Below are 26050 nucleotides of genomic sequence, written 5' to 3' on the forward strand. Positions count from 1 at the left end.
ACCAAGCTTGGGTCTGAATATAAAATGTGAGTTTGGGCAGTTCATAGAGAAATGCGTTCTTACAATTGATATTTTCAGCATGCCTCTTGCACATTATGAAAACATACACTCTTAATAAAGTGCTACAGAGTGTGCTTAACTGGTAGCATTGCAATAGCAGAACAAAGATCATGGGTTCGATTACTAGGAATCACACATACTAAACAAATGGGTGATTCTTGTGAAATTAGACTTATTAGGTGTCATGAAACATTTTGATAAAAAAAGTAAATGCAAAGTAAGAGTATCAAAATAAAAAGCATACAGTTACAAACATCTCTTCATGTACTATTTTGCACATGATTTCAAATGACATCATACAAACCAACTTTTTTGTTTTTTCCACATTTACTGGAAAAATTTTCATTACCGCAACGTGTCCATGACTGGATTTGGGTTCTTTGACATGGAAATATTTATAATTTAAAAAACCTAAAAAAATAAAAGTTTCAGTGCATGTTATACTATAAACATTTACAGTAAAGAAACATGTAGTATTTGGTGATCGTTGGTAAATGTAGAGACAATAATAAGGAATATAAATGTGTCCAAGATCAATTTTCTCATCCTCCGCAACAATTTTAAATCATTGTTTGAGCCCTCAAGGAACTAACATTTTCAGAAAATAATTGGAAGGGACATAATTGACTGTGACACTCAAGATGGCTACCAGGTAAGCAGTTCTTATTTTTCTCTCCAGATAAAATTTTGTTTGTCATAGTACCTAGACAACTTTTCATGTTACGGTAATGATAATTTTTGATAACGATCATCTAAAACATGTAAATAATTCTATAGGAAATATTTTTGAAATCCTCTAAAAATAATGGTTATAGTAAATTCAGACCGTAATCTTATATCCTGTTTTCCTTGGGTCCCCCATATATATATTGTATATATATATTAGGGATGTGCATCGAAGCATCGCGTTCCCATTGAAAAGACCTGTCTAAAAATCGATTCTGAATCGTAAGGCTCCGATTCAGTGTTTCATGCACAGCTTGTGCGTGTACTACGGCTCCGTGATCAGTTGGAAGTCCTTATCAATCTAAAATCACTATGAGTTTGACTCGTTTATAACGAGTATTTAAAAAAGCAACACTCGTCAAACACAATCATTCAAAATATTTTTATTATCATGAAAATACCTGAAACAATCTGAAGAACAGGGATATAAATATTCCAGTAGACATTTCATGGGGTGCGTTCCACTCCAGTTTTAGACACGCACTCGCGAACTTCCCTAAACACTTCCCCTCGGGGGAATCCCTGTCGCCATTTTGAAGTGCGTTCCACTTTGTCAAGTGAACGATGGAAGTTTGTATGGACAGACCCTCGCTCCCTCGATTTTGACAGAGGGAGCGAGTCTACTTCATATGTACACTTCAGGCAGCTCCATATCCCACAATGCATCACGATTGTGACGTCACTTCAGCAACTTGCCCTTTGCACATGGAGGGGTGGTCTCCACTTTCCATGTGATCAAGGGCTTAGGGGCGATCCATTTGAACCTACTTCAAGTGTTTCAGCAGTAGTGGGCACTCGTACAACGTAAGCAATGACGTACATCCGAGTGAACGAGACTGAGGGAAGTTAGCGAGGGAAGTTCATAAAAAAACTAACTGGAACGCAGGGTTGGAATAGTGTTTGTAATGATGGAGTTTCTGCACGAAAGCGCTCCCTGGCTTTTGAATGTGGTGGCATTTCACCGTAATTCATTCAAATTCATTCATTGAGAAAACGCGCATTTGCCCGATTAATTGTCACAACCCTAATATTTATATATATATATATATATATATATATATATATATATATATATATATATATAAATCTTGCCATTGTAAGCATACAATAAAAATAAAACTTAACAAAATATTTTTATATAACATTGCTAGTGGAACATTTTGTGCATCTTTATTGACATTGAAGCAAATTTGGCCCCCTCTAATTTAAATGCTTTTATTAAAAAATGCATTGCATTGACTCAATTTAGACTAGATAGTTTGATCTTTAACTTTATATTCATTAAGCATCTTAAAAAAATAACACAGTCTCACCCCATTTCGTCAATATTTGACGACACTTGACCATTCGTCATATGTTGACGTGAAGGGTATACCTTTCGCGTCATTTTTTGACGAACTGGGGACTTCAATACTATTACGTCCGTTGCATTCTCTTTCCTATTTTATTACCATTTGCGCGTCGGTTTAGGGTTAGATTACACAAAATTAAACAGTGTACGCGAAATTAAACAGTGTACGCGAAATTAAACAGTTGTCACCTGGCGTTGGGGTTAGAAACAGTTGTCACCTGGCGTTGGGGTTAGAGTTAGGTTTGGGTAGGGATGTCATTATGTAAATCTAACCCTAAACCGACGCGCAAATGGTAATAAAATAGGAAAGAGAATGCAACGGACGTAATAGTATTGAAGTCCCCAGTTCGTCAAAAAATTACGCGAAAGGTATACCCTTCACGTCAACATATGACGAATGGTCAAGTGTCGTCAAATATTGACGAAATGGGGTGAGACTGGGTTGTAAAAAAATTATCACATGGCTTCTCTGAACAGCATTTTCTGATTTTGATCCAACTTGACAATGTATTTGGACTTAAATTAGTGTACATTTATTTGATCCAATAGAAGTGTTAATATCTATGACAGCAGTTTCTTTTTCACTACAGACTGCTTTCCTTTGAGGAATCCCTGGCAAGCGCACACTGGACTGTATTTTGTCAGTACAAAGTCTAGCAGTCCTGCAAAAGCAATACTGTGTGGATTGACCTTTACAATACATAATGTAGACACAGTTAAAACCTCTTGAGCATCCGCTTCAAGCAACTCAGATATTTTTTAAATCCCGGACAACATGCTAAAGGTGCCCTTTATAAAATCCTTCTCTATAACATAGTACCAATTTTACACCGTTTTCGTTCAAGTACATTCCAGGCACTCTTATACAAGAGTGTAGCTAACAATGATGCGACTATGCAACTGTTGCCATTTCTATGCCACTCCAACACACAACCTATGAATTTCTCTTGAGATGTGAAGTATCACAGAAAAGGTGACCTTGCTTCAATACGATGATTCATCTGAAGGTGGCGGATGCTTTTTTTGCTTAGATGTGGCCACTTTTCCTTGCAGTAAGTGAGTAGTGTATGTAAATAAGTACTTTTCTATTCAGGAGTGCAGGTGAGACCTGACAGATATTATTTTGGGATAAATTTAGAATCTGGTATTCTTTCCCTTCTTGTTAGTGCCGGTAAAAGACCAAACTAAAGGGCAAATCTCTTGCAACACCGTAGGTGCTGACAAGATAAATGTTTCATGTACTCAATTACAAGAACATACACTTGTTAGTACACATGCAGTGATAGAAAAACATTTTTCTTTTACAGCCAGTTTTGGACACATGCCAAAAACAGACATGAAAGACGTATGAGAGATGTGGTTCTTGAATCTTGAAAGTCATTGGATTGCAATCTGTCTGTCAAGGTAATTTTTCTTTCACGCTGGTGGTGTAACTGCATGAAGCAGATTGACTTTGTCATCGTTTTTTTGTTCTCATTCTGAAACATGCTGCTCACCGTCATAGAGGTGCAGTTCATTTGAATATAAAACAGGTAACATGCCGTCTTTAACATCCATCCGTCTGAAATAGCACATGAAGCCTCACATTTCAGGGCTTTTTTTGCAGATTAAGAAATAACCCTGAAACGTCAAGGTCATATCACAATCAAGGAATTCAATTTTCCTCTGAAGCGAAGTTAAACGTGGTTTTTGTATTATTAACACATACTGTAACTTTGAAAATTCAATACTTCTTAGTCCAAAAACAGCACTAAAAGTTGCAAAACTGTCAATACATTAAAAAAAAACATTTTCTTTATTTTACCAGGTGATGTCCCATTGAGATATTCAAATCTCTTTTGCAAGGGAGCCCTGGAGCAACAATTACACAAATTACACAGAATCACAGAAACAGACACAACAGACAATACAAATTTACAGCCTACATATAAAACAATTTAAAACACAAAGGTGTCATTAAAAACATGTAAATTTTTTTAAAAACTTGACTGATTTGGTGAGGCAGTGAGAAGAAATCAGGATAGATACTATAAAACTTTAACATAATTTAAACACATAACCGGAGCTGAATTTTGTGTTTCTAGCGTCACAGCTCCATGCACACCGCCAGGAAGGGTGTGTCCTGCGATGCAACAAACTTAAGGTAAAGCTAAACTTTATGCAAATGATGAGTGACTTTTGGAAACGACTACTCATGAGAATCGAGCATTGGAGCTCACGTAATTTGTCTCTTATCAGTTACTGTAATGGAAAGTAAGTTGTTTGTTTATAACCATAACAAGGGCAAGCAGAATTAGGAAGGCCTCCTAATGACCTCATTTTATGAGACCACTGCCACACAACAAAAAAGTTGCTAAAGGTCTGAAGTGGGCTAAAGTCTTCACCTGCTTCTCTGCATGTCCTTTAAATGATCTTAATGCTAGGAAAAATTGCTTAATGGCATGTTTCATTGCAAAGAGGAAAAAGCCCAGTGGCGGCCGGTGACTAATTTTTCAAAGGCGCACGATGCGAAGCTCATCAAAACATGTATTTAGCCCGACATGTGTGTGGCTTGTCATGTCAAAATATGTGTTCAGCACATCATTAGAACTTATGTGCATCACACATCATACAGAGTAAAATACGTGCCTGCTTGCGGACACTTTGAAGGAATTTATGATAAAAGAGACGCTTACGTTTGCCACATACTTGAGCGCCTCTTTTATTATAAACCCTTTCGGTTCACATGATGCATCGAAACACATACTTGACATGACGAGCCACTTTTAATTTGTGCCCCTCGGAAGAATCACCGGCCACTACTGAATAAGACTATTAAAATTAAAAATAATAATGAATCCAACAGTAAACTCATAGTGAAAAGTGCAGTTTCTTAAAAGCATCGTTTAAAAAAATATTAAATCAAAATTGTCCATGTTTAAGTGCTATAATTTGATCCCCAGTGCTTCTATTGACCTAGACAATGTGTAAAAGAGCAACCCAGTAACTTAGTTTTGGTAAACCATTCTCTGCAAGCATGTGAAAAAATATGTCATTGAAAATTGACTCCCCTGTGATGTCAGAAGGGGATAATACCGCCCCTTAATCTGCACTATCCAACCACGGCACTGTCATTTAATGTAGAAATCAGCTCATTTGCATTTAAAAGGAAACACCTCAAAATGGCACATTTTTGCTCACACCTACAAACACTGTTGGTGTAGCGCATTACCAGTAACGTGCATTATGAAATAATATTACTTTTCTGAAGTAACGTGTAATGTAACGCATTACTTTATAAATGTACACATAAATATTTGATTTACTTTTTTGAAAAAGTAATGCAAGTTACTTTTCAGTTGAATTAATTTGATTTAAACAATAATGCACTGAATTAAACTAAACATAGTCATGCATAATTACGCAGTCTATGCGTGTGCACCTGAGCAAGGCCTGAAAAGATTAAGCGTCAGCCAAGTAAGAAAAAGTAACGCAAAAGTAACTTAAAAGTAATGCAAGTAGTTACTTTTTGTGGAGTAACTTAATATTGTAATGCATTACTTTTAAAAGTAACTTTCCCCAACACTGCCTACAAAGTGGCAATTTTAATATGCTATAATAAATTATCTATATGGTATTTTGAGCTAGATCTTCACATACGTACTATGAGGACACTGAAGATTTATTTGACATCTTAAAAAGTCTTGTGAAATGTCCCCTTTAAAAGATGGTAAATCTGCACATAATCTCCATCATCTCTATCATACCTTTATCTAAACAAGAATCCAAACACAGGAACCTGCGGAGAAAAGTTTATCCTTTTGTTCATGCACACCACAGTGTTAATCACCTTACCGGCGGAAATAAAAATGACCTTATCTGTCTTTTTCACATATCTTATTTCCCAGCAAGTGCATTAGGCAGCTATCAGCATACCCTGAGAAAGTCTTTTATTGACTAACTCACGATGAATGAAAACAATCAGTCGAAGAATCGCGTTTGAAGATCTTACATTTAGATGTTAACACAACAATCAGAGATTTGTTTCTGATCGAAGCTTCGTCTTTAAAGACAGCGTTCCAGGTTTGAGAAAGAGTGACCTAATTCAAGCTAATGCTCTCAAAGATCAATAGATCCGAGAAGCAATTACACTAATGCTGCACGCTAGAAGCTGAAATCCCCTGCTACCTACAAATAGGACATCTCTGATCTACAATCTTCTGTTTGCTTAAATCTGAGTTTCTAAAGATCTGAGGATGGAAATCAATATTTAACAGTCTGTTGCATTGCCTAAACAAAATATAGTTTTATTTTAGAGGTTAAAATGTAACTGTATCTCTACTAATGTACATCAGATCATCATGAGGAACTGAAATAACAAATCCCTGTGTTTCTGGCCATGCATAACGTAATGCATAACGGAGAAATGGCTGTGTGTGTGTCAGATGTGAATGTAAGGGTGAAATTGCTTTAACCGATATCGAATGAGTGCAGGTTTTACTCACAGCTTGTGTTTGCAGCTGAGACAAGTTTCTAATGACTAATTTAAAGGGTTTGTGGTTTTGAAATGGGGGTTGGAAATGTTAATTTGGTAATATTGATCAGTGAGAACAAGAAAGATTCTAAGAAACTAAGAGCCAGCAAGAAGCCAAAGCTCTTACGGATGCTGGCGCCGTCGATACTGAAACCTTTTCTATCACTGTCTCTTTATGCAGTTTTCCTTATTAGTGTAGAAATGTCAAGTTTAGTCATACATGAAACATAAGAATTGGCTGCATGTTGGAGGTGCATACAGATGAATGAGATATGCGTTTAGGTGCACCACATTGAACAAGAAAGACTTGGAGCTGATACTGTGTAAGTATCATCATTCACAGTGAACCACGGACAACCACTATTCATAGAGCAGAACCCTACTAGGTTAAATTACTTTATATTGCTAAAAGCATATGGACGTAAGTGCTTGTTGAACATTTAATTTCTAAGAAATAGGCATGAATCCCTCCATTTGCTGCTATAACAGCTTCCAATCGTCTTTATGCACACCATGCTTCTAGTTCACCCAGTAAATCATTTTTTATGGACCTTGCACAATTCCCCCTGTGTACAGAAGTATTGTCATGCCGGAACAGAAAAGGACTTTTTCACAAAGGGTTGCCAAAAGAATTAAAGCACAATTCAAGAAAATGTAATTGTTTACTGTCCATTTCTAGTTAAGATCTGTTTTACCTGTAATTATTGGACATTAGTGATGTGATTTGGTTCATGTACCCAGCAAGATAGCCTTCATTTTACTGTTGACACTGTCAAAAATAAAGGACAAAAGCTGTCACTGGGGCCATTTAGGTACAAATATGTATCTTTGAGGTACTAATATGCACTCTTTGGGTACAAAGGTGTACCTTTTTGAAAGGATACTGTCCCAGTGACAACTTTTGTACCTTCTGAGAGTGATAGGTTAAAGGACCAGTATGTAGGATTGTGGCCAAAACTGGTATTGCAATCACAAAACTTGTGGCTAAAACTGGTACTGCAATCACACAGCTGGTGGCCAATACACAAAATGACAACATAAACATCAGTTGAGGGCTGCAACTCCACTTGCAATCCTGGCCAGACCACTGTTGTCAGTGATATAAGTACTTGAAATGAAAATGATTTCTTAATGTCTAGTGACATATCAGGGCCATTTTATGATTAATTGATACACATTTCTTACATACTGTTCCTTTAACTATAGACCCGATATAGTCCGGCTATGAGTTACCGACTTCTAGCCAAAATAAACTTGAATTTGGTTACATGTTATTGTGCCAAAATAACTTGCGAGAAGTCAACTGCGATTACAACGTGTTTGGTTTCATTTATTTGTTTTAATTTATTTTTTAGGCTATGGTTAGACACAGGGGTTAAATTGGGATTTGTTGTGTGGGGGGGGGGGCTCTGCGTGGAGGGGTACTTCAAGGGGTAACATGTTTAATACTGATGACAGCAAAGCCACTTGTGTGTTTCAATGACATTCTGGACCTCTGATAGGATTTGATAAGTTTCAGCTTTAAAGCTGTGCCAGAGGTTGACCCAAAATATTTAAAAAAGAGCTTCTGAATTTTAAATGATGCAAATCTATGAGTTTGACACCCTATATCCATTTGTTGCACATGTCATTATGCACAACTGATCAAACTTTAAAGGATGTTAAAACAATCAACCTCCTTGAATAATTCTAGGCATAAGAGAGGCTACCCCAAAAGACTCAATTAACAAGAAAAGGTACAACACACAGTACTGTATCAGCAACATGTCTTATAAATTAGCCATAGAGATTCCCTATGCTGGTCAGCAGCTAAAACAATCATATAGTTAGGTTTGATTTGTGTAATCAAAATACATTATTTAATTAAACTATACAATAGTTATATCCAGCCCAATTTAAACCCTGGTTAGACATCTATTACATTTTCAGACAGCCCAAATTTTGCTTTGTTTAGGCTTACAATGTTAGAAACAATTGTCAATTTGTGTACCCCAGCTGTCGACAGGGCAGTACCTGTTAAAAATGTACTTACAAGTATTAGGAACAAGTAGGCCTATGTAGACCAATATGTACTGGTGACCAGTATGTACCCAGTAACAACTAAGGTACATATTTTGACCATGTTTTGACAGTGTAGACGTATGGGCTGTGTTTGGATGGCTATTAGACATCTTTTAAATGCAAAATTGCTTGTGGGTTGGTGAAGCAACACTATGGGGGGCTTTCACAGACAGGGTTTAGATATTAAGTATTTAAAAAAAATTCTGGTGTGCATAGTGAGACAAAACAATGGCACTGATATATGTTACGATATGTTACGATACAAGGTGTTTTCTAAATTAAGCTTAAACATGCATTTTAGTCTGGGACTAGGATAAGCCCTGTCTGGGAAACCGCCCCTATTAGATTTTAGTAAATACAAAGTAAGCATTAGACAATATAAGGTAGTTATACTTTTGTTTGTAATAATATGAAAACTGAATAGGAACCCTCAATATGGTGCACATTGCAGTGCTGTACACAATTTAGTAAAAAAAAGAAAATCTTTTGTTTTTTCAGACTTGTCCCTTCTTTTGTACTGTTTGAACACACCAAAAATCAAATCAGCAATTTCATCTCCTTCACTTTTCATTTATTCATTGCGAGCGGGCGATGGAAAATCGTCTCGGGAGGTAGTGGGCGGACACGCAACCTTGCTTTATGTAAGATTATCTTTGCTATTACAGAGCATGACGGTTTCGAATAGATCAATATGACAGGGATTTTAATAGAGGAAAACATCCCAGGCTGAGAGAAAATTAGGAATATCAGTTTTAGATGTATTTCTTGAAAAATCATCCTGTTAGTGACACAGCGGATTATCTCTAAACATCCATGCATAGGTTTTTCTCAAAAGAGCATATCATTTTTGTTCAGTATTATTACATTTCTGCCTCAATATTTACAAGTCAAGACGCTTAAAGCTTTTTTTGTCATCAGCTGACGTCACACACATCTCAAACTTGTCTTCCGTCATTTTGAGTACCTGTAGTGGTTGCAAAAGAACTAGAAGCTATGCCTTCAATATGTTGTGAGCATCAAAATTGCTATTTTTACAACACTAAGAAGGCTTAACACAACATGATACTTTACTCGAAGTATCACATGTGTCTCTACACGCATTGAGAACATTGTTTGTGTACACAGAGTTTACTAAAAAGAAGGTTTTTAACAACTGACTTGGGCCCTGTCCCAAATGGCACACTCCGGACTTGTGGTCCTCCTCAGAATTCACACTTTGATAACATCATAGAGTGCAGACTTTAGGGACCCTTTATGCGAGTCCAGGTGGGTGCACCTGAGTCGTTTTTTGGGACAGACTCGAACTCACGCCGGAAATAGGAAGAGAAGTTGCCCGTCAGTGTGAACTCCTCCCTTCCATCCTCTGATTGGTCTGATTGTTCTTTCGCAAGGACTTCTGGGTTGGTAAAGTGCGCAAAGCCTGCTGCAGTGTGGGCTTCGCCGGAGACCGCATCAAGAAGGCGGTGATAAGCAAACTTTAAAACCTAAAAATAACAGATGGGACACCCTACGAAGATGTAGACTAAGCGAGCACGCGCAATTTAAGGCCCGAGACCAAAAATCCACATGAAGTGCACCATTTGGGACAGGGCCTTTGGCTGTTTTGGTGTCTGCTTGCCGCCATCTTGCCAGTCAAGATTAATCTCCGAATGTGACGTAAGGAGGGAGGAGAGTAAAGATGGATAGCTCCTAAAGCATAGTTCCATATAAATGCACGGAAAATTAGTTGTTTTGTCGCAAGTTAACAACAATATTGACCTTCTTGTTGAAAAAGGAGCCTCATATGAGATTCATTCATTCGCATTCGGAGATCGATTCTCAGAGGTGTAAAAAGTACTCAAAAATGTTACTCAAGTGAAAGTACAAGTACTGAGTGTAAATTTTACTCAATTAAAAGTAAAAGTATCTGGCCAGAATCATACTTGAGTAAAAGTAAAAAAGTACCACATTAAAATTGTACTTGAGTATTAAAAAAGTAAAAGTATCAGGAAGAATGAAAACTAGAGATTCTTGTTTAAAAACATGAAGTGAATGAACCACATACAAGGTTTTATCCTTTACAACTGTTTGTATTAAATTGTATTTCATTATCAAACTATAAGACTACTACCTAATTTCCAACATGATCTCACAAAGTTCCGTGGTATAGTCACAGAATTTTTTGCTCTTTTATCCGTGTCATTGTCACGGATTTCCGCATTTCTGTACCACAGACTTTATTTTTCGTGTCAGTTTCACATATAGATTATTCAATTGTTTTCCTATTTTTAAACCATTTTCGCGTGGGTTTGGGGTTAGATTTGGGGTTTGGGTTAGGATGTCACTTTAACAAATGGTTTATACTATTTTTCCAGACTTTTAAACAATTGTTGCCTGACGCTAGGGTTAGGAGTTGGGTTTGAATGTTACAGAAAGTCGTTCTTACCCCAAACCGACGCGTAAATTGTAAGAAAATAGGAAAAACAATTGAGTTAACCAATACTTGAAACTGACACGGAAAAGAAAGTCCGTGGTAAAGACACAGAAAAATGCGAAGATCTGTGACAATGACAATGAATTTCAGTATGCAACATGCTACTCAAAATTGTAAAACCTCAAAAATAACTTAAATTTCATGCTCTATCAAGCCTCTCACAGACAGCCGATGCAGGAAGAGGTGCATTAGACCTTGTTTACACTGTCAGTCCAAATCCAATTTTGGTGCATATCCAAAACATTTAGAACATGTGAACGGCTAAAAACCACATGAAATCTGTTTTTTCTAATCCGTTTCAGGCTACATCCAGAGGTGGTTTGAAATCCAGCCTGACCGTCCTGATCGCATTTGTGTAACTTTTCGGTTACATCATGCTGTCACGTCACATAAAACACGTCAGACGTCGAGGCAGATTGTCATGCCAGCGCAACGTCATTGCCATAGAAACAGTGCAGATAATCCGAAAAACGGCTACAAGACGCACAGATTGGATCTGAACAGTTGTGATACACAATGTGGACAGTGAGTCTGTCAAATTAGATATGCACCAAAATCAGATTTGGACTGACAGTGTAAACAAGGTATTAGTCTTGATAGAGAGGCTGCAAACAGCAGGGAACGTGTCACATTTTATGTGTTGTCGGTTTCAATAAAGTGAAAAAATCTTCATAGATGAACTGTTGGCCAATTCCTTAATGTGGTCCAAAGGCTCCAGAATAAATAACATTTGAACTAAACTGGCCATCAGTGCAAATCAATTGGTTTGATAGAGCAAGGGAAAACAGATCTCTAAACTAGAAGTACTTTTTGACTGTAAATAAAATTGTAAGGAGTAAAAAGTAATTTTTTTCTTAAAAAAATGTAATGAAGTAAAAGTAAAAGTATTGATTTTTAATTGTACTCAAGTAAAGCAAAAACCCCAAAAATAATACTTAAGTACAGTAATCAAGTAAAATTACTCAAGTAATTTACACCTCTGTCGATTCTTTATGTCTGACAAAGATGGCGAGCGGACACCAAAACAGCCAAAGTCAGTTGTACAAAACCTTTCATTTTAGTAAACTCTATGTACACAAACAATGTTCTCAATGTTCGCGTTCATAGAGATCCAGGTGATACTTAGAGCAAGTTTCATGTTATGGCGTGCCTTCTTAGGGGGCGTGCACACCAAAGCATTTACGCCCGCGGCCGGCGCATGTTTTCAGTCGTTTTCAATGGAAGCTCAGCGTTTTTCAAAAAAGCCAGCAGCTAACGCGAGCACCGAGAGTTGAAAAGTATTCAACTTTGGGTGAAAAGCTCCGTTCGTCAATGTAAATTCTCACACAGTGTCCAATCACAGTGGAGGAGGGGCGGGACATTACGGCTGAAGTATCAGAGCTACCAAAGCGCTCAGCTGAAGAAAACTGGCACTCAGCTGAAAAACATATGGCATTCAGCATCCTCCAGGCGTTTCAGCCGCGTTAAAAAGTTTTGGTGTGCACAACCCCTTAAGGTTGTAAAATAGTGGTAGTTCAGTAGCAGCGGACAGCGGCTGGAAGAATGCATCAGGGATCGAGTAGGCATCACACCCTAACCAAGATATTTTAAGTAGCGTTTCTTTTCATGACAGTTGAGGTATGAAATGTTGTCTTTCGTAGCCAATTCCTATATCCGTAAGAATCATAGACAGTAAAAGATAAGAAATCCATAAATCGTAGCAAGCTAGCCAAGCTAGCCAAGCTGAAAAAAGGGTGGATGACGTAAAAGGTCACATGACTGATAATAATCTAAACCTACATAAAATGTACTGTATGTGTGCAACCTAGTGCTAACAGTACCAGATAAAAGATGCAAAAAGACAACAACAGAATGCAACAACAATACAATACACTACAAGACATATGCATATTTACAAACTGTCTTCGCACATCAATAAATTACATATATTCTTATTTCATGTACCAAGGAAAATCACTGTTTACTTTCCGATCTGAAAGATAAAATTGTAGGTTAGGCTCTATGCTATGCAATGATTTTTATTTTTTTATTATTTTTTTGAAAGCTTGTGGGCCCATACCTGTCACATTCTCCCATAATGGCGAGGCATGATCAAAACCCTGGATGCTAGAAACAACACACACAGTAGGCTGAAGGGCTGAGCATTGCACTTTTTGAAGACGGGGATCTTTAAATATGCCTTGCAAGACTGCGCCGCTTTCTTTGAGGCAGCCGAAAGCCATGAAAGCAGCAAATCAGAGGCCATGTGTCCCAGGGGCCCAGTATAAAGATACAAAGCTAACTAAATAAAATCTGGGAGCCACTCATAACACTAGAGCAACAACACACGATCCAAGCTTCTCTCTGTTTTTTCGTGTAAGTCATTACTGTGCATGTGTTTAAACAAAGATGCTGAATTGGAGCTTTATGCAGTTCAGTGACAGTTTTGCAACCCTCACCAAAGAGGTTTGTGATCCGACAAGCGCAAGCATAAATACAATGTGTTCTGATGCTGGCCTGTGATATGCAGTGTTAATAACTCACCTCAATTATCTGACTGTCTATAGAGACCGGACCACAAAAGAGCTCTAACTGAAGTTAACTCAACAGCAGTTTTTCTCGGGTTAAAGCGGTTGCATAAATTCAGGAAAATAGCAAGATGTAATTAGAGTTCATGGAAAATAGTCTTTAAAGCCCGGAATGGATGGAGATGAATGCCCCACGCAGCAAGATTGTTTAAACTGATTGCGTTTGCCGTTGGCATGCGGCACGGTTTGAATGGGTTAGCACAAAAAGATGATGCCGATAGGTAAACGCTTTTACTTTGTTTCTTTATAAGACATATTTATCTTATTGTTTGGAACCAGGCTGCTTAGTCTCAAAAATAAACGTCATTTCTCTAAAAAGCCATTCCTTTGTGTCTGAGACTTTGAAGAAACGAACATCACTTAGAATAGGAGTCAGCACAATTTCACAACACCGGCATAATGTGTTTTTTGGCCCCTCCACCTACACAAAACGTGCAGAGAATCCCAAGCGGCTAAATTCATGTTCCCTCTCTTTAACCTTTAACTGACCAGGATGATGCTCGGGATATTGGGTTTGTTATAGAAATGTGTTCAGATTCAGGTAAGAAACAATAGCCTTGAAAAACAGTTGTGAGTAGTAGTTCACACATAAAAATCATCATGTAGAAGGTTTATATATTTTAAATGATTAGTTATCATTTAATTATCCTCATGTTGTTTAGTAATGTATGGCTTTCTTCATTGAAACAAAAATAAACTGCAAAAAATTTATTTCTTACTTAGTATTTTGTTTTCCAATACAAGAAGACTTATCATATAATATATCTATATACTGTAGTAAAATATTGTGTCATTTTTCAGCCTGTCAGTTCAAGTCCCTATTCACTTTAATTATACAGAAAAAACTGTTGTCCTAATAGTCTAAGAGTGAATGAATAATGATTGAATTATAATTTCCTTTGAACAGACACAGAACCCTATTCTAAACTCTGAAAATGGCTGGGTTATTTTTGACCCATTGGACAGAACACACCGCTGGGTTCAAAAAAGACCCAATGCTGGGTTGTTTTATCCCAACTGCTGGGTTATTATACCCCATGGTTGCACAACAACAACCCCAACATTGGGTTATTTTTAACCCAGCATGCGTTCTGTCCAATATTTACCCATTATGGATAAAAAATAACCCAGCCAGTTTTAGAGTACACTTCACACTACTCTCATACTAAGCACTGTCTCTCATCTTGTATTTGTTTCGTCATCTCTTCAGAGGGTACAGAGTGGTAAAAGCTCTTCACTTTCCCCTTCTGTGACATTTTTTAATGTCTGTGCTGAAGAAATCCAAATTAAGTAACTGCACAAGCTCTTAAACCTTGACACATTAACATTCTTTTCCTAACAAATGCTAATGCAAATGTGTGTTTTGCATTTCATTTTGTCACCTTAATACTTCAGAAAGCAGTTGACTTCAAATAAATTTGAATAATAATGTTGAATAATAAGATTAAATGTATTTCTTTTCTCCTACGCAGTCACAAAGGTGATTTAAAATGTGTTGCACAACAAATCATCAAGGGCAGATACAGTAAATGTGATAACCATTTTAACCTCTGTAGCGCCATGTGAGTAAATAATATCAAAAGCAATATAAGTAACCAAAACTACTTTAAATTTATTTGCCTTTTAAATGAATACAAGTTATTAAAACTAGCACTAGCACATCAAAAGTATTTTCTTTTTCCAGTCCCAGAACTTGTTCTATATCTGAAACATTAAATGTATTTTTCAAAGATGAAACTCACGATTAAAAGTCCTAGCATTTTCATCACAGCATGCACTATGTTTGTAATTGTCTGTTATGGGTAGTGAGTAATAAGTTCCATTTGGGTGAACTAGACACCAAATCTGTTCTCCTCGTGTTGAACCTGTAATGCAGTTTTGTGGCAAATTGAAGGAGTTGTAGGGAACATGTTATGCCAATTTTATTTTGCTGTCAGGAGAGAAATAAATAAATTATCCAGCACATTTCCTCGCCGACACACTTCATCACTTGCTTGCTATGAAAATTACAACAAATAAATGAAATGTTTAACTAAGGTCCTTATAATTTGCTTAGAAACAAACAAAGCAACATTGTAACAGGATTTTGATCAATCTACAAAAAGGGTTTGAAATATTTTATTCTGTATTTATAGATTGATAACTTATACATGTGATGGAACAGTGGAAATACATTCAGTTTATACATTAAGAAGTGTTTTATTGGGTTATTTTATTTTATTAATTTAAACATATAAAAAGTTTCTGCCAAATTCAGCATCTGGATTAGTCCGTCTCTGTCAAGTGTCTGATTGGTTAAAAAGCGTAGGCCGCTTTTAGTAGAGGCTGTCATGGAGACAGGTGCGATTTTCGTGACTCCAATTTTAGTGATATCTGTCAGGCAGTTGGGACATTTTTTATACATTATATTAAAAAAAATATTATTGCACCTTTACCCTAATGTCTAATTCTGTAAATAATAATTTGGTAATCTTTTTCAAATTAATGTTTTGTAATGTAAAAAAGTTCAATTTGATGCCATCATGAATATAATTAAAAATACAGATTTACATTATTGAACAAACAGTAGGCTCAACTCATAAAATATAGACACAAGTGATGATGTTGCATGAAGCTTGCCATCCTCAAAACACAACCGGCAGATTAATTTGGACTGGTGCATCTGAAAAGCCTTCGTTTAATGGCGCCATTGGGGAAAACTGAATTTTCTTTGATCTCCCTCTGTTCAGCGTGACGTGTATAATGGTACACGTCACGCTGAACAGATCGTGCATCGTAGCTCCGTCGAGTTCATCATCTAAAAGCTTTTTTTTTACCATCTTATTCCTATTTATATAATATAACTTATTAGTTTTACATAGGAATACTTTACCGTGACGATTATTGAGCAGTACTACCACGTGAAACTATTTATCACTAATAAACACCCAGTGTTGTTAGCATATAGCCCGCTAGCATCCACACGGTGGAGGCTGAAGCTAGCATTTTCCGATCTAATGGCGGATTCATCTGATATATGCTTTTCTGACCTATCCTCACCTGAGCGGGAAGCTGTGGAGGAGTTGTTTCCCGGTTTTAGCAGATCCAAGGCGAGGTACAGCGCCCACTTCACCCTGCCTTCCGACGTCCACAAGCGAGCAACAAACATGCATTCCACGCGATGCAGCTTCACGGACCGTGAACGACATGAAAGCGATCGGGAAGCTGTGGAGGAACCGCTGCCCGGCCTTCGCAGATTCGGCAAGCCAAACATCACCCTGACCCCAGACGTTCGCAGGCGACCGAGGGGTGTCACAACCGAACACCCCACGCGATGCAGCTCCGGGGACCGCGTTCGGTAAACGAAGACGCCATCGCCCAGCATGAAAGCGGTAAGACTCCGCTTGTTATTGTAACATGTACTACTTGCCACATGTATAGTTTAGCTTCTGCTGTTAGCATAGAGGGGTTTACATGCACTAAGTGTATTGAAGTATTAAGGTTAACTGAGAAGGTTGCTGAACTAGAATCGCGCATCCGAACGCTAGTTGAGGATAGCAAAACCGCTAATGTTACTGTCGCAAATAATCTATCGAGCGAAAAGACTAATGGCTCGGTTCCGACATCAGATGCTAATATAAATATTACAAATACTGTATCGAGCGCGCATAGTGTTTATCAAAATACACATGGCTCGGTTCCGTCATCAGAGTCAAGTCGGCGGTCAAACTGGGTGACTGTTAGGCGGCATAGTCATATAAGGCGTCCTTCTAAGACCCATAACGTAACGACAATTTCTAACAGATTCGATCCCCTAAGGAGTATACCAGCTGAAACACCTTTTAAAAGTGCCCTGGTCATTGGAGATTCTATACTCAGGAACACTAACATTGAGGCTCCAAACACCATAGTCGACTGTATACCGGGAGCCAGAACGTCTGACATTAGATCCAAACTTAAAGTGCTGGCTAATGCTAAGCGGAAGTTTTCTAAGATTGTTATTCACGCCGGCACGAATGACACTAGGCTCCGCCAGTCGGAAATCACCAAAGATAATATTAAAGAGATGTGTGAAATTGCAAAAACAATGTCAGACAATGTAATATGCTCTGGTCCCCTCCCCGCCTACCGGGGAGATGAAACACATAGTAGATTAGTGTCTCTCAATGGATGGATGTTAAAGTGGTGCCCTCAGCATAATGTAGGGTTTATAGACAATTGGAAGCATTTCTGGGGAAGACCATTTCTCCTAACCCGAGATGGCCTTCATCCGTCATCGGAAGGAAGTGCTATACTCACTAAAAATCTGATCAATAGTCTTAATTCTGATATAGTATGACTATCCAGGGCCCAGGTCAGGAAACAGACGGATCGGCTTAACCGTCCATCTGTTAGCTGCCGTGATATGTCAAGACCACTTATATCCCAGCACTTCGAGTCAATCTTACCGAAATATCAGCACATTTCAACTGTATCTGTTCCCCGAACAAATAAATACAGGGCACCGCTTGTTACATCTGGTACAAATCTGATTCAAATAAAATTAGAAAACAATACATTAACAGATGAATCTCGAATCTTAAAATTCGGCCTTCTTAACATTAGATCGCTTACCAATAAAGAACCTATTGTCAATGAAATAATTACAGACCAAAACTTAGATGTACTCTGTTTAACAGAAACCTGGCTTAAAGCAGACGACTACATTAGTTTAAATGAATCCACCCCACAAGACTATTATTATAAACACGAACCTCGATTAAAGGGGAGAGGGGGTGGTGTAGCTACAATATACAACACAATGTTTAAAGTAAACCAAAAATCTGAGCTAAAATTTAAATCATTTGAAGTAATGTTGTTAAATATGGAAATAACTGATCGTAACCACAAACAGCTTTCTTTTGCTTTAGCGACAATCTATAGACCACCGGGCCACCATGCAGATTTCCTTAATGAAATAGCAGATTTCCTATCTGAGCTTGTAGTCACTGTAGATAAAGCTCTTATTGTTGGTGATTTTAATGTCCATGTGGACAACCCAAAAGACGCATTAGGACGTGCGTTTATAGATGTTCTAAATTCTCTCAATATTAGACAAAACGTGACAGGGCCAACGCATACTCGTAATCACACATTAGACTTAATTCTGTCACTCGGACTCAATATTAATGACGTCGAAATATCACCTCAGAGTGATGCAGTTTCTGACCATTACCTTGTGTCATACACTGTACTTCTAGATAGGATCACTCAATCTACAACATGCTACCGACTAGCCAGAACAATAATTTCCACCACTAAAGATAGCTTTATTAGCACTCTTCCAGACCTGTCCCAAATGAAACATGTAGCAGATAACTGTGACGATCTAGATATTGAAATAGAAAACCTAAACAATGTCTGTTCTAACACATTGGATGCCGTTGCTCCCATTCGAAAAAAGAGATTCAAAGAAAAACCGCCAGCTCCATGGTATGACCATCACACAGCAGCCCTTAAAAAGGCAGCTAGAAAAATGGAAAGAAATTATAGAAGCACAAAGTTAGAAGTATGGCGCGCAGCATGGAAACAGAGTGTTAAACACTACAGACAGGCTATTAAAACCGCCAGATCTACATATCTTAGCAAGCTTATAAATGAGAATCATAATAACCCTCGTTTCCTCTTTAGCACAGTTGCGAAACTGACTAGAAACAAAGAACAAACAGAAACCAATAGTAAACTTCAACACAATAGTAACGACTTCATGAACTTCTTTTCTAACAAAATTTCGGCTATTAGGGAAAACATCGTAGCTACCCAGGCAGCCACCACTCTACCCATTAGTTCACTTAACACTAGACTACCATACGAACATCTTGATTCATTTAAACCTACTACAATAGATGAGCTCTCTAAACTAGTCACATCATCCAAATCATCGTCCTGTATATTAGACCCCGTTCCCACAAAACTACTTAAAGAAGTATTCCCTGTAGTGTCAACCCCGGTTCTAAATATCTTTAACTCATCGCTAGAAATAGGATACGTTCCAACAGCTTTCAAACTAGCAGTTATTAAACCGCTGATTAAAAAACCACAGCTTGACCAAGGAGAACTTAATAACTTTAGACCAATCTCAAATCTCCCTTTTCTTTCGAAAATATTAGAAAAGGTAGTGGCAAGCCAGTTACGCACATTCTTGACAAATAATAGTACATATGAAAAGTTCCAATCAGGATTCAGGCCCCACCATAGCACAGAGACAGCGTTGCTTAGAGTTACAAATGACCTCCTATTAACATCCGATCGTGGTGAAATCTCAATTCTTATATTACTAGACCTTAGTGCAGCATTTGACACAATAGACCACAGAATCCTACTCAATAGACTAGAAAACTATGTTGGTATCAGTGGTCAGGCGCTAGCCTGGTTTAGGTCATATCTAACCAATCGCTATCACTTTGTTTGTGTAAATGAGGAAGAGTCATATCACTCCCTGGTTAAATACGGTGTACCGCAGGGATCAGTTTTAGGTCCTATCCTGTTCTCGTTATACATGTTACCCCTAGGAGACATTATCAGGAAACACAACATAAGTTTTCACTGCTATGCGGATGATACCCAGCTTTACATCTCCTCGCATCCCAGCGAAACACACACGTTTTCTAAGCTAAAAGACTGCATTAGCGATGTTAGTGACTGGATGGCACATAACTTTCTTAAGCTCAACTCCAATAAGACAGAGGTACTTATTATTGAACCAAATCGCTACAAACATAATATGTCAGATTACAAATTGCACATAGATGGCTGTACTGTGGTGCCATCTTCCACGGTTAGGAACTTAGGTGTGATGTTCGACAGCAACTTATCCTTTGATAGTCATATCGCCAACGTCTGCCGCACAGCATTCTTCCATCTTAGAAATATCTCAAAAATACGCCATATACTGTCTACATCTGACGCAGAGAAGCTTATTCATGCTTTTATGACCTCTAGAATAGACTATTGTAACTCGCTACTCGGGGGATGCCATTCAAATCAGGTCAACAAGCTTCAGCTAGTTCAAAACGCTTCTGCAAGGGTACTTACTCGATCTAAGAAGTATGACCACATAAGCCCAATTCTGGCATCTTTACACTGGCTACCAGTTAAATATCGCATCCAATTTAAAATATCATTAATCACCTACAAAGCTTTAAATGGCTTAGCACCCTCATATCTTAGAGAATTACTATCAGAATACAATCCATCACGCACACTACGGTCGCAAAATTCTGGCCTATTGATTATCCCTAGACTATCAAAAGTGTCTAAAAGTGGAAGATCCTTTTCCTACTTAGCCCCTAAGCTCTGGAATGATTTACCAACCGATGTCCGAGAATCAGACACAGTCGATCATTTTAAATCTAGACTTAAAACTTTTCTCTTCAACAAAGCATTCGCATAATTTGTCTAGTAAAAGTTCTTAACTCGCAATAGTTATTTTCACGGAACAAAGCACTCACGGTCATAACACAGACCAACCAAATAAATAAATAAAAACCTTTTCTACATGAACACTTAAAATGAATTGCATTAAATAGTTTGCCACCGTTTGCCACTGAACCTGCATTAACGACGACAGTGGGGCTTTCGGCCTTAGTCAAACGGTTTGGCACGTATGGTCGGGTTGCGATTTTGGTGCTTTCGTGTGTCTTGTGAATAGTATGCCATACAGACCCGTTTGCCACTGAACCTGCATTAACGACGACAGTGGGGCCTCCAGCCTTAGTCAAACGGGTTGGTATGTATGGTCGGGTTGCGTTTTTCGCGCTTTCGTGTGTCTTGTGAATAGTGTGCCATACATACCCGTTTGCCACTGAACCTGCATTAACGACGACAGTGGGGCCTCCAGCCTTAGTCAAACGGGTTGGCACGTATGGTCGGGTTGCGATTTTGGCGCTATCGTAAGTCTTATGAATAGTATGCCATACAGACCCGTTTGCCACTGAACCTGCATTAACGACGACAGTGGGGCCTCCAGCCTTAGTCAAACGGGTTGGTATGTATGGTCGGGTTGCGTTTTTTGCGCTTTCGTGTGTCTTGTGAATAGTATGCCATACAGACCCGTTTGCCACTGAACCTGCATTAACGACGACAGTGGGGCCTCCAGCCTTAGTCAAACGGGTTGGCACGTATGGTCGGGTTGCGATTTTGGCGCTATCGTAAGTCTTATGAATAGTATGCCATACAGACCCGTTTGCCACTGAACCTGCATTAACGACGACAGTGGGGCTTCCGGCCTTAGTCAAACGGGTTAACACGTATGGTCGGGTTGCGATGTTTTTTGGCGTCTTCTCCTGGTCCTGTAAATGGTATACAATATAGACCCGTTTGCCACTGAACCTGCATTAACGACGACAGTGGGGCTTTAAGCCTTAGTCAAACGGGTCGTCAGGTTTCATTTTCTCTTAAAGATCGGAAGGTGACCCTTATTTACCATATATACCCTCGCATTGGGCCCCCAATTTGCTAAATCCTCAACTGTGGATAACATAATTATGCCGCAATATTTAGTCTGTCTGGAACTAAGCTGAGTTAAACCACATCACTGTGTGACACTTCAATACATATGAACGGCTGCTACGCTAATACGATTTTGTTTTTCTCTCCCTGTCTCGTCCTCGACCCGAGGACGAGACAAACAGACCCAGTCCCGGTAGATGTGAAAGTCGGCACACCTCTGATCTACTGGCCGTCCTTCAACGTTATGCCCAGCTGATACCTGACCAACGATCACCGGCAGAACCGCTTAATCTCCGCTAAATCTCCATTTCCGTTCTCCCAAGGGTTTTTCCCTCCTAGGACTTATTTTTCCTCGGATAAAAGCCCGGGGGTTTTTTTTCTCCTAGGGGGTTTTTCACCCCGGGGAGGCAGCCTTTTTGGGCTTTACCTAGCTTCCTCTTCTATACGTTGCTTTAGTAATACGTGCAATTATAATATTGAGTCATAGCCGCAGCAAATTTAACTGCTCATGCTATCATGTATTCTGTTGTGCTATCTGTCGTTTTCTGTGCTTTTCACTGCTTCTATTTATGTAAAGCTGCTTTGAAACAATTGACTTTTGTGAAAAGCGCTATATAAATAAAATTGAATTGAATTGAAAAATTAATGTTCATTCAGGGTACTTTCAAACGTGAGCAGCTTAGTTAGAGACTGGATCATCAATAACTGTCAAGGATAGGAGCCCCAACCTCCATCCATCAACAGCCCCATATGACAGGCAGCTAAAGGACCAAAGGAACAATAATGACCAAACCCAGAGTAAAGCACTTACCTTGTATTGGCTCTCTGTCCTGCATGCACTTACCTAAGTGGATAAGAGAAGGCAACAAACAGAATAGTATAGTAAATGAGAATAATTGAATGAATGAACTCTACTCAGAAAGATGGGAAGGTATAAAAAAATCAAAGTGTTTGTGTAACATAGCACAGCTCGGAGGACATTATGTAAATGAGAGCCCATCAGCAGTTTATTTACAGTGCATTAACTAAAGAGGAATACATCAAAATGAAGATCTTATGATCATGACTTTTTTTGAGGAAACTTGATAGAAAGACATTAACCTGACCAAATACGTGACTTCAGCTTCGTAAAACTTCAAGCATGACAGATTGCTATGGATGAAACCTATGCAATACTCTCAATAGCGTGCAACAGTTACGGATTAATGAACATATCGATTTTTCTTTCTCTATAGGGACACTGATTTTGGACTTTAAAAACAGAAGACACTCTTAAACTGCCATTGGTCAGAAAAACTGTTTTTTTTCACAGGGTTTGCCAGTGTTTGGGTCTGCATGCTAAAACAGATTGCAGTTCTGTCTGGTTACCTTAGTGGCACAGAAATTACACACTTTATCTAAAAGGTGGCTTTGACTTGGCTGAACAATGTTACAGTCTATTAGAGAGAAAAACATCACAATCCTAAATGAGTCAGGCACAAAAGAACAAACACGCGCGAGCACGCACACACACACACACACACACACAGTGCTGCTTAAACTATGAGTGACTCTCAGCATTCGCTGAAACTGTGGCAGCCTTCTTCATTATTAAACGCCACCTCAAGGCTTCGCTCCCCGTATCTTACTTTACCGACTTCGTTCCTGCTCTTTCTCTGTGTGACACAAAGACAGGAACAGGAAGAGAGAGAGGCGATCTCTGAAAAAGGCCCCTTCAGTCAGACCACAAACTGTGGCATTGCAAATTAAAAGGAACACACTTAGAAGGGGATTGCTATGAAATTAAATCCAAGCCCTTTAGTTTGAAAACTATTAATTATTAAATGAGTACCCTGATGTGCATTAGCATATGCAGTTTATGCTTCTTTCTGATTCTCAAAAGAGGGCCGACTTTAATATTTCATACACAGAGAGCAAACCTTACTATGACACATCGATGTACGTTGGGAATCAAAGAAAGTCGCACTGGTTGAACTGGAATAGACCCTTAAACTAACTAGGACTGCGGCATTACCAGTTTTATTTAGAACGAAAAGAATGACAAACAAGTCCATGTAATTATTTTTATTTGTTATAGTATGAATCGTATGTAATGTTATCAAAAGCTAAAGAAGTCTACAGCACTGTTTGCGTTAAATAAATAATATGTAATTTTGACAGCTAAAGGCTGCATTCACATTATAAGCGACTTTGTTGCTGTGTGTCGCTCTTCTCTTTGAAAAGAGGCGTTTCTATATCTAGTTGTTATAAACAAATGAGTAACTTCCACTCCAGTAACTGACGAGAGACGGATGACGTGAACTCCCCTGCTTCGTTCTCATTGGTAGTCGCTCCCGAATTTCGTTCATAATTTGCATAAAGTTAAACATTTCTCAACTTTGTCGCGCGACTGGACACGCCCATCCAGCCGTCAACGGTCACTGTCGCCGGATGCCGCCAAGCTTTCATTGAAATCAGTGAGATCGCGTCGCTCTGCTATTGCTAGTCGCTTATAATGTGAATGTATGTCACAGGAGTGACGATCTTTTAGGCGGAACCAAAAATTGGGAAGTTTTGGTTCCGCCCGGATGTTTCCGCCCGGACCGGTAAGAGAAAACACCGGACATCCGGTGGCGTCGCGAACGCTGTAATCAGCCAAACTACACACAGCTGGGAGCTATTAAGAGGAGCGCCGGGTGATTGGAGGAGAACAACACCCAGGGGAGTATTTAAAGACAAGTTAAACCATAGTCTTGGCTGATGTTATCCACTGTTGTGTTGGTGTGTATTGTAGCGCCGAGTTGGGCTCGCCGGATACGCTATATTTGGATCGTTGTATTGCTCTCTCTCTCCATGTTTGGATCATAGATCGATGTAAATGAGGATATCGAAGACCTTATAGGTGAAGTGCTAGACGGAAACTGACATTGGATGAGAGAAACGGAAGAAGAGGAAAAACTTACCGTTGTGAGTATACATCTGTGGAAAAGTGGTGTTGGTGGCTGGAAAGCGCCCTGTCTAGGTACCTGGAGTTATTATAGCGTGAAGACAACCTAGGACGAAGAAAGACAGAGATTCGTGGTGGGTGAGCCGAAGGTTTCGTGTGAAAGCAGCTACAGCGACGACAACAAACAAACGCTAGGCCGTCTGCCATCTCCCTATTCTCGCCCAGAGCGAAGTGGAAGAGGACGGGTGTCTATTGTGTGCACTGAGCGTGGTGGGTGAGTCTTTGGAAATTTTCACTTGAAGTGGTGCTGTGTAATGCCGTGTATTGCAGTGTGAGTGCTGTGTCTTGTTTGACGTAACCCCGCCTTCAGTCACTCGTCCCGTGACGACGAAGAGGAAAGAACGGCGCTAGAGAATACCTGTACAATAATGCTGTAGTGTGTTTTCAGTTTCACAGAATTACAGAGTGGCGGCGAAGAACTGTCCGAGTGGCAGTGTGTGTGAGTATTACACCTACTATTGTTACCTTACTTGTGTCCCTTTTCATCATCACAGAGTAGAGGCGAAAGAGATCCGCTGGCCCGAGGTCTCGACGAAAGGGCGCCCCGGTCCAGTTTTCGATTGACCAACGGGTCTCGAGGAAAGGGCAGCGCTCGACCCGGTGTGCCGGCGTGGCTTTCTCGCCCCTCTGTCCATCAACGAGTTCGCCGAGAGGGTCTTGGCCCCCGGCGTCCCATTACAAATCATTGCTAAATCGCCGCATTGCAGAACCAGCCAGCGTAAGCTCGCCACCCTGTAAGTTTCCATATAACCTGTTATGTCTGCTGATTGACAGGAAAGTGAGTGAGTCGTGAGAGCTGTGGAGAGAAAGAGAGCCAACGTGAACACTGAGATATTGAGCTGTG

Source organism: Paramisgurnus dabryanus, chromosome 20 (assembly GCF_030506205.2).
Source record: "Paramisgurnus dabryanus chromosome 20, PD_genome_1.1, whole genome shotgun sequence".
In the NCBI taxonomy this organism is placed as follows: domain Eukaryota; kingdom Metazoa; phylum Chordata; class Actinopteri; order Cypriniformes; family Cobitidae; genus Paramisgurnus; species Paramisgurnus dabryanus.